The 10459-nt window shown below is 49.2% G+C and overlaps 1 long non-coding RNA gene across 2 annotated transcripts; it reads left to right on the forward strand.

Moving 5' to 3' along the window:
• The first annotated feature begins 1458 nt into the window (after positions 1-1458).
• Positions 1459-9421, forward strand: LOC128122880 (uncharacterized). Of its 2 annotated transcripts, none has more exons than XR_008222521.1 (3): positions 1459-1733; positions 4589-4725; positions 7400-9421. It is a non-coding gene; the product is annotated as an uncharacterized LOC128122880 (long non-coding RNA). The 2 variants fall into 2 exon arrangements; XR_008222522.1 differs by having other exon boundaries at positions 1465-1733; positions 4594-4725.
• The last annotated feature ends 1038 nt before the right edge of the window (positions 9422-10459 follow it).

Genomic DNA, 10459 nt, shown 5'->3' on the forward strand with positions numbered 1-10459 from the left:
TGTGAAACAGTCCTGGCTATCCTGGAACTCACTCTGTAGACCAGGCTGGCCTCAGACTACAGAGAGCCACCTGCCTCTGCCTCCCGAGTGCTGGGATTAAAGGCGAGCACCACCACCACCCAGCAAAGAAAAATGTTTATGTCCCACAGATATGCTCTATGCCACAGCAAAAGGCCTACTGGGTGTCTCTTAGAGTCAGCTGGCATTGCCCAGGCAGGCCCACTACCAGAGACCACCAGGTGATAACACACAAGGTCTTCTGGCTCATGTGCTCTTGCTGGGGACAATGGCAGCTCAGAGGACCCCATCAAAGATGGCCGAAGAGTTCTGACAATTCCTGACCCCTGAGGGAAACTGTGGACTCTCTCTGAGGAAGAGAACCAGTCCCCAAGTCCAGGAGGAGACCTTCCCCAGGTCTCAGTGTCAGACTAAGCCTAGGGTGCCAGGGGCTCATGAAAAGTGTGGCTCCATGGTCCCCTAGACTGTCTTGGTCTCTCTTCTGTTGCTAAAACAAATACCTGCGCTGGGATAATTGATAAAGGATAGAGGTTTATTTGGCTCATGGTTCTGGAGGCCGGCATCTGTGAGGGTCTTCTAGGTGCATTATAACCTGACAGGGTAAGGGGCTAGCCAGGAAGACCCTTAGAGTGACCCTGCCCTCACATTTGAACTTCTCAAACTCCTGATCAGTTCCCCAAATCCCCATTGCTGAATATCATCAACACAGGACTGTGAGGACTGAGTCTGTCACACATGAGCCTTTGGGGGGTACACATTCAAATTATAGCACAGGCCTAGGCCTGAGCCAAGTGGTGGGGTGGGCTGACCACAGGAAGAGGGGACAAATAAAACCTTGTAGAAGGACTAAGGAGTAAAAATAAAATGAGACCAGAAGGAAGGCAACTAGGGAGGGCAGTGGGGGCCTGGCTGTTGTTCAATACCCCTGCTGTAGCTTTCCAAATGTTTTAAGTTTGATTTTTATTTTTTTGCAATGTTAGAGGTGAAAGCCTTGGCCCTGTATCTTCCAGATCTAAATAAAAGCTCTACTTCTAAGCTCATTATTAACTATTTTATTTAAAAAAAAAAACATAACACAGAAGAAAACACAATGGCATCAGAGACAGTCACACAGCAACCTGAGGAGCAAGAACAGAGCTTGGCTGGGCACGGTAGCTCATGCCTGTGACCCAAACACTTACTCATCAGGCTGAGTCAGGACGATGACCAGTTCAAAGATACAGTGAGTTTAAGGCCAGCCTGAGTGAGACAAAGTGTGTGTGTGTGTGTGTGTGTGTGTGTGTGTGTGTGTGTGTATGTGTGTGTGTGGTGTGTTAACACACACACACTTGGGTGACAACGCTCCCATAGTTTCGAGTCGTCAGTCAAGAGGATCCAATCTCTAACAGCATTCTATATACTTATATAGAATACATACATACATATATGTATATACTTTTATACATATACTTACATAACCTCTAAGTGCATTCTAAATACGTATCCCTACACCCACGGGTGCAGCTCTTACTTCTCATCGAAGAAGCTTCTTTTTGCAGCAGACAGAGATCGTTAGAGGAGCCAGCACTGCCGAGATCAACTGCCCATGAAGTACCTGTCCCCGGTTAACACGTTGACAACACGACCCTTCCACTTGAGGCTCAGGAAATATGGAGGAAGAGGGGGAGAGAAGATTTTAAAAGCCAGAAGGCCAGGACATCTGTTGCTGTGAGACGGTCTGTTCTAAGGGGGTGGGGGTGGGGAGTGCAACCCGGGAAACAAAGTAGAGGGGGTAGGGAGGAGAGGCATCTGGGAAGAGCTGGGAGGAGGAAGGGGGTGACTATAATCAAACATACATTGCATAAAATTATCAAAGAATTAATAAACACATTATATTATTTGAAAACAAAACCCCAGCAAAGAAACTAATGAACTAACCAAAAGCATGGCCGTTCCTGGAAATGTCCCAGCCCCACACATGATCCTCATTCAAGATTACCATTGTGACAGCATTCTTAAAAGTTACTTTACTTATGCTAGTGTGTGTGTGTGTGTGTGTGTGTGCATACGTGCAGTGTATGTATGTGTGTGCTGTCCCAGTCATTGTACATTTGCTTATTTATTTAGTTTCTCTGTTTTAAGACAGAGCCTCATGTAGCTCAGGCTGGCCTCATTTATAGCTGAGGATTGCTCTGCCTCTACTTCCTGAGTCCTGGGATTACAGGTATGCATCACCACTCCTGGTGCTGGGGAGTCAAACCCAGGGCTTCATGTGTGCTAGACAAGCACTCTACCGACAGGACTACATTCCTTGCCCTGGCATCGAACCCCTGATCCTCTTGCCTCCACCTCTCAAGAGCTGGGATTATAGGCATATATCACCACACCTGGCTTATTTTGCTTTTTGTGAGATAAAGTCTCGTTTGGTAGACTAGACTGGCTTTAAAATTCACTGTGTAGCCCAGACTCCCCTCAACTCACTGCAATCCTCCTGCCTCAGCCTCCTGAGTGCTAAGATTAAAGATGTGAGCCATCAGGCCTAACTGACCTGGGTCCCTTCATTTTCAGTGTAGCTAGCTCAGTGTGTCTATTCTCAGTGTGTCTATTCTCAGTGTGTCTATTCTCAGGCTTCAGAAGTTAGAACCTGGGGATGTGGAATCCTGCAGACCCTGCCCCCAGCCAGGGGCCCCAGGTCTCCCACAGACTCTAGGGCTTGACCACATTTTACTTTCTCCAGGAGGCTGCTCTGTGGAGCCTGGGGAGGACACAGAGCAGAGTGTGCCCAACAACCTCTGCAGAGCTTTGCATGGGACGTTCTGAGGTTTGCAAGTGGCTCAGCCCAGCCTTAGTACCGGATGCCCGTCAAGGAGAATGCCCATGACTTCTCTGCCATCTCCAAAAAACCACTGGGCGCTGGGACGGGGGCAACAAACCGACACAGGTCCCAAACGAGAAGCAGGTGGCTTCCTGACAGCATATCCTAATGTGGCCCCCTCTTGGTTTCTCCTCTCCAATATGGTCCCCATTTGCAAGAGGCTGCATCTTGAGAGCCTGTAGCCCAGATGCAAAATGATGTAAATTACAGCTTGCTACTCCAGCCTGGCTGCTCGGGATTTTGGCATAAACATTAAGGCAAAGGTATCCTGATTATAAGGGAAAGGCACTGAAGAGAGCTAGGGAGGGCTGGACAGCCCCCGCCCCCATGGCTCTCTTTGCTCCTTTTGCATGAAAGGAGGGCCCGCTCAACTCTCCCAGCCACCTTTAAGGACAAGGGATCCCAACAACCATCAGGGAGGACCCTGACACAGTCATCCTCAATCCTCATGCATTCTACAGACATGCTGCCCCCCCCTCCCGCCATTCCCACTCTCAGGCCAAGCTGGGTACCTTCCCTAACTATCCTGTCACCTACCTGAGGTTCCCCAGACCCCAAGAGCTATTCTGACCCTTGGTGGATTCCTAGGCATTTGGTTTAGCAAACCACTGCTGTTCTACCCCTTGGAGCTTGGCATCTCTCCTCTTGTAGACCACACCAATTAGCCCTGATTACAGAATGAATGCACTGTTCTCCACGGTTGCTGAGTGCAGGCCCCAGTCTCCAGAAGGGGAGGGCATGTGTATGTTGACGGTGGGGCAGAGGGTGGAGGCGGGTCAAGCTTCTGATCGAGGCCTCAGTGGGGTGTGGTAGAACACAGGTGAGAACCCCACCCCCACCCCCCCACCCCCTCACCCCCCGCCCTGGAGAGGTAGAGGCCTAAAGAACAAATTCAAGGCCAGCCTGGGCTACATGACAGGGAGGTCTTGAAGCCCCCTGCTCCTCAACCCAAAACAGCCCTGGTCTAAGTGGGTGTGGGTACTCTGAGCTTCAGGTAAGGTGGGTCACTCCCCCTCAGCCTCCCGGATCCAGCCCCTGCCAGAAAACCCTTTCCCACCAGCCCTCAGCTCAAGATGGCAGCCTGGGGGGCCCACCTCCGGCATCACTCCTTCACTAACAGGCAGCCTAGGGCAAAACATCCTACACCACAGAGAACTTCTAAAAATACCATGTTTTTGTCAGAGAACCACCTACTTCCTTCAGGCTTTGATCTTCACACAAGCCCTTTCACTGACAATAACAGTCTGAAGCTGCCTTCTTCCTTTGGGGGTACCTGTCTAAGACGTAGAATCCCTACTTGGGCATGGTAGCTCCTGGACCTCTTGCACATGCTCAGTTGGTGACAGCTCACACAGCTGGTCCTGCCCTGTGTGAGGAGGTCTGGGGTCAGGGACTGAGGCTGCCAGAGCACCTATGTGCTGCAGAACATCATGCAAGCTGACAAGACCCCGTTCTCTAAAAACTGGGACAATTAGTGAGGGAAAAATCAGCACTCAAATAAAGAAACGGGCAGGATGGGGCTTAACTCCTTAACGGGGACTGACTCCAGTGAGTCCGTGTACAGCGTGGGCATTTTGTAAACATTTGTTGAACTCTTTTGTTTTGTTTTGTGTTTTGTTTTTTGAGATAAGGTCTCATGTGGCCAGTTGGCTTCCGACTTACAATGTAGCTGAGATTAGCCTTGAACTCCTGATCTTCCTGCTTCCATCTCCCTAGCGCAGAAACAAGAGGATCCCCGGCACTTATTGACAAGGCAATCTGATGGTTCACAGCTTTGACAGGATTTGCCAAAGGCATCTGCAACAAAACTCCCCTCTGAGCTTGTACATCATCATCTCTGCAGGGGAATACAGGTGATTATAGATTCACAGCCCTACAGTCAGGAGTTTACTAGCCATCTGCTCCAGGTGGAAATGTGGCTCCCTGGCTTGTAGTGAGCCTGTAGGTACTGGGGGACACCTTGTGGAGACAGTTGGATGGGATCCTGAAGGGCTGGATGCAAAAAGCACCCCACTGCAGATGTCCTGGGGAAAGCCCTCTGGGGTGTGGGTTAAAACACTTGGCTTTTAAAACTCAGTTGGGTACCCTGAGAGGAAAGTGTGTGTGTGTGTGTGTGTGTGTGTGTGTGTGTGTGTGTGTGTGCATGCATTGCATGTATATACAGCTCACATTGTGTTCTATGAGTGGTGCCCCAGGGATGTGAGGAATGTGGTAGCCCTGCACGTGTGTGTTCAGCATGTTCTCATGAAAACAGGCCGGCCAGGCATGGTAGTGCACACTTGTGGTCCCAACACCTGGGAGTTCCTGAGTTTGAGGCCAGCCTGGGGTACATAAATGAGACCCTGGAGAGGTTGGGGGAGGAGAAGGAGGGAGAAGAAGAAGCCCCTTGGCCCCACAGCCACTTATAAAATAATCACTCAGAGGCTTATATTAATTACAAACTGTATGTCCCATGGCTTAAGTTTCTTGCTAGCTAGCTCAAACATCTTAAATTAACCCATCCCTATTAATCTATAAGTTGCCACGTGGCATTACTGGTCTGCCGGCATGTTGCTACTCCTTGGGCTGTGGCTAGTGTCTCCCTAGACTCCGCCTTTCTCCTTCCTGTCTCTCTCCTTGGATTCCCCGTCTGCCTCTAAGCTGCCTTGCCATAGGCCAAAGCAGCTTATGTATTAACCAGTGGAAACAACATATATTCACAGCGTACAGAAAGACATCCCACAGCACCACTGACTCCTCCCCCAAGCTGTGAGTCCCCGGTGGGCCTCACAAGGAGTAATTGTTATTCACCTACCTTTGGCAGCACCAGTGCCACTGAGGTGCCCCAGCCACCAGAGTGGTGTGACCCCCAGCTCAGAGGCCCCTGCCACCCTGCTACTTGGCTTAATGTAGGGTCAGCAGGCAGAGAACTGCCTTAGTCCAGCAGGCACCATGGTTTCCACTGGGTGCCCTGGGACCCTCCCCGCAGGGTGCAGCCCCCTGACCTCCAGCCAGCTCTGGTCCTTTATGTGCAAACTGCAGATGCAACCAGACGTTGGGGATACCTGAGAGCTGAGCCATGCCTCCCATCAGGGTCCAGCTCAGACACCAGAGCAGCCGAGTGACTCATGGACCAACAACCAGTCAAAACAGCCACAGACTGGACAGACGTGAAATGGGGCTGGGAGTGCAGCTCAGTGACAGAGTTCCGCATGTCTGAGGCCCTACATCTGATGCCCAGCTCTACACAAAAAGGGCAGGGGAGCAGGTTAAAGGCAGGGCACAATGCTAGGAAGATGACGGAATGGTCAAGAGCACATACCCCTCTTGCAGAGGACTCAGATGATTCCAGCTCCAGCGGGATCTGATGCTTCTGGCCCATACCCACACACATACACATAATAACAAATTAGAATAAACAAAACGTTAAGGCCAGTTGTAGTGGCACAAGTCTTTAATACCAGCAGTGGGGAGGCAGAGACAGAGCGATCTCTGAATTGGAGGCCAATCTGATATGCACAGTAAGTTCCAGGCAAGCCAGGGCTACCAGTGAGACCCTTTCAAAAGAGAGAGAGGTGGTTTGGAGAGATGGCTCAGTGGTTAAGAGAGAGAGCTGGGGGGAGAGGGAGAGGGAGAGGAATGCAGGGAAAGAGCAAAGCCTACCCGAGAGCTTGAACAAGGGCTCCTTACAACAGAAGCCCTCATTGGGCCAGCGGAGGCACGGGGAGACTTTGGAAGTGTCTGGAATGTCATTGTTCAGCATGTTTCTAAGGGACCCTTGCCTCCTCTACCTCTGACACCCTCTTCAACAGTTGAGATTATAAGGTGGCTCCAAGGTGCCTTGGACGACATTACCATCTGATAAGATAACCCCACACGATTTCACAAGACCCTTAGGATATGGCCTCATACTGCAAAGGCCAGTCTGGGGAGAGTCCTGGAAGACTGCAGCTTATAGCAGCTTAAAGGGCAAATGGCTTTAAGCAAATGTGAATTGTGTTGGAATTCTCAATTCTCAACCAGACTCTGAGGTGAGGGGCTCCTTTCCCTCCATGATTTCCAGTCAGTCTATGCTGTCTCAAGTCGGACAGAGTGTTTCTGGGTTTAACCTAGGCTTTTCCTCACTGAGTTTATCTCAAGTCTGGAATTTACAAGAAAAGGGACCGTGGGCGGGAAGGAGCAATAGAGGGGGAGCGCGGGGTACACATGACTTGAATGGGGGGGTGGGAAAAATGGGGGAACTCTAATTACGGATGGGGAGGGAGATAAATCTAGAAGGAGGGAGGAGGGTAAAATAACAGTAAGAATGTCCGAAATGTCATAAGGAATCATATTATCTATCTACCTAAAATTATTTATAAACCATATGAAACTGTATATACACACACCTACACGGTTTAAGTTAAATTTAGGAGCCATAGACTGTCTAACGAAAACCCAACACCAAGCACGAGAAGCCCCTTTTTGATTTGTTGGTCAGGGTTGCCCTAGAGACTCAAGAAGCCGTACAGGCTGTTGCTGATACCATTGCATGGTTGTCTCCTACAGGAGGAAGAGAATCCCCTATTGCTGAAGAGCCTATGCATTTCAGACACAAGACCTGAAGGCTCCAAGCTAGATCTGGCCTGAAAGCCTCTTCACCAAAGACCAGCTTTCCTGGTACCAAAAGGTGCTGCGCAAGCTTCTAAGGGAAGCAGGGCCAACAGTCCCAGCCAGCTGTGTTACCTCTGAACCACAACAGCCAGCATGGCACGATGTCCCCAGCCGTGGCACCCACGCCTGGGCAGTAACCAACGGCTCTCTGATTGGTCTGAAGGCCTGCTCAACAAGAGAGATGTCATGCCTGGTACTGGAAACCTAACCGACTGCTCAGCACAAGTGAGGTCATGCATCTTGGGGGAGAACCTACCACCACCACTTTACTAAACCAGAAAATTCCTAACTATATTCTTAATAGTTGTCCTTGTACTTACAAACGAGTGTAGTTTCCACCTCTCGTCAGACTCTTTACAACAGACAGACAGAGACCATTAAAGAAAACCACAAATGGGTTGGGGATTTAGCTCAGTGATAGAGCACTTGCCTAGCAAGCACAAGGCCCTGGGTTCAATCCTCAGCTCCAAAAAAGAAAACCACAACCATTCAAAATGCAGAGAACAAGAGATTGCGTGGTACCAGTCTTAACAGTTGTGTTCATCCGGAACACAACTCCTGCACCGAAGGCACAGGGATCATTGTGGAATTGGGGTTGGGAAAAGATCGTAAGAGACAGAGGAACAGGAAGCTTGCTGTGAGGTTGTGTCTCCTAGAAATGTCAGACAGGCTACGACCATGGAGTCTCAGCAATATGGCTGCCTAAACAAGACCTGAACAGTGACACAAATGGATGAGCTAACCCGGAAGCGGCAGATCTCACGGGGCGTCAACTCTAGACAGAGACCTACAGGGGGCACGGAGAGCAGAAGAAATGGTCTTCTCCAGAGAAGGGCCCTCCCCAGCCCACAGGTGGTGATCCAATATCAAGTGGTCAGCCCTGAAATCTCATCCATGCAAGTAACATTATACAGACTGAGCAGTGTTGGGGGTACAAAGGTCCCTGTGCCCACAAATAAGCACTTGGGTGTTGTGGAATACTCTTTTTGTACACTGTGAAGAAGTGTCACTCTGATTGGTTTAATAAAAAAGCTGAACAGCCAATAGCCAGGCAGGATTTGGGGGACAGAGAGGACACTGGGAAGAAGGGCAGAGATGGGGGTGGAAGGAGAGTCAAGAGGAGACACGGAGGAAGCATGACATGTAGAAGATGAGGTAACAAACCGTGAGCCACGTGGCAGCCCATAGATGGACAGAAATGGGTTAAGTTGTAAGAGCTAGCTAAAAGAAGCCTAAGCTATCGGCCTAGCTTTCATAGTTAATAAGAAGTCTCTGTGTCATTGATTCATTTAATTAATTAATTTCATAATTAATAAGAAGTCTTGCTACACTTGGGAAACCAGTAATGTTAAACATGCAGGGACCTCTTCTCAAAGGAATTACCTGTGTCCCACCCAGAAGGCTGGGAGTGAACACTGTTAGTGACCTGGTGACCTTTGTGCTGTCCGTGGGGGCAGACCTCACCCAGAATGTTTATTCCAGATTCTTCCCTCCCTAGATCATTATCTTTAGCTCCCACATAATAGAAGACATCCTTAGGGGAGATGTCACATGCACTTTGTGGCCTGCTGACTTCTATGCCATCTCAATCAGAGACCACACTAGATTCTAAACCTTTTAGCCATAGAACCCACACTCATGGTCACATGTACTTTGCAAAGGAGTTTCATTATAGTCACACTTTAAGCTTTATTGTGCATCTAGAATTGGGATGCTTGTTGCCTGGAAACTTTCCCCCAGATTGTACTGTTTTTTTAAATATGCTGACAGTGGACCACTGCTGTGGAATATCATTTTAACTAGGCAAATATGTGTTACATTTGTTTATGCTGCAGAATATTACTTTAACTATGTGAAGGTGTGTTACACTTGTTTATGCTGCATTTGTTCAATTATGTAAAGATGTGTTGCGTTTTACCTTGTCTGCCTAAGGCACCTGATTAGTCTAATAAAAAGCTGAACAGCCAATAGCTAGGCAGGGGAGGGATAGGCAAGGGCTGGTGGGCAGAGAGTATAAACTGGAGAGAAAGTGAGGGGAAGAAGAACAGAAGAAGCCCAATGGTGGTGGCCCACGCCTTTAATCTCAGCACTCAGGAGGCAGAGGCAGGCGGATCTCTGTGAGTTCGAGGCCAGCCTGGCCTACAGAATGAGTCCCAGGACAGGCTCCAAAGCTACACAGAGAAACCCTGTCTCGAAAACAAAACAAAACAAAAAAAAGAACAGAAGGAGGGAGAAGGAGAGGGACATCCCCAGGGGCCAGAAGCCAGGCAGCCACCAGACAGACATGGAGACAGCAGGAAAGTAAGATATACAGAAAGAGAAAAAGATAAAAGCCCTGAGGCAAAACGTAGATAAAGAGAAACAGATTAAAGTAAGAGCAAAGATAAGGCCGAGCATTCATAACTAATAGAAGTCTTCATGTCGTGATTTGGGAGCTGGTTGGTGGCCCAAACAAAAGCCTTCTACAGACCGCCTGCGCTCAGACTCGCCGATGTCTTGATCCAGGTTGATGAAGTCCATCTGAACCAAGTTTCCACTCTTACCTCTTCACTGGCCACTTTCCTGCCTGCTGTGACACCTGCAGGGTCCCCTTCAGAGCAGGTTGTATATTTTATGTATTTAGAAGTGTGTGTGTGTGTGTGTGTGTGTGTGTGTGTGTGTGTGTGTGTGTGTGTATGTGTATGTAAGTAACAACAACTAAAGGAAAAGAGGCAATGAATTTGAGAGTGGCTGGCCAAGCAGTGGTGGTGCACGCCTTTAATTCCAGCACTGGGGAGGCAGAGCCAGCCTGGTCTACAGAGCAAGATCCAGGACAGGCACCAAAGCTACACAGAGAAACCCTGTCTGAAAAAAAAAAAAAGAGAGGAGAGAGAGAGAGAGAGAGAGAGAGAGAGAGAGAGAGAGAGAGAGAGAGAGAGTGGCCACAGCAGGGTGGACGGGAGGAGTTGGAGGAAG

Source organism: Peromyscus californicus, unplaced genomic scaffold, assembly GCF_007827085.1.
Source record: "Peromyscus californicus insignis strain IS unplaced genomic scaffold, ASM782708v3 Scaffold_3__1_contigs__length_106647218, whole genome shotgun sequence".
Classification (NCBI taxonomy): Eukaryota; Metazoa; Chordata; class Mammalia; order Rodentia; family Cricetidae; genus Peromyscus; species Peromyscus californicus.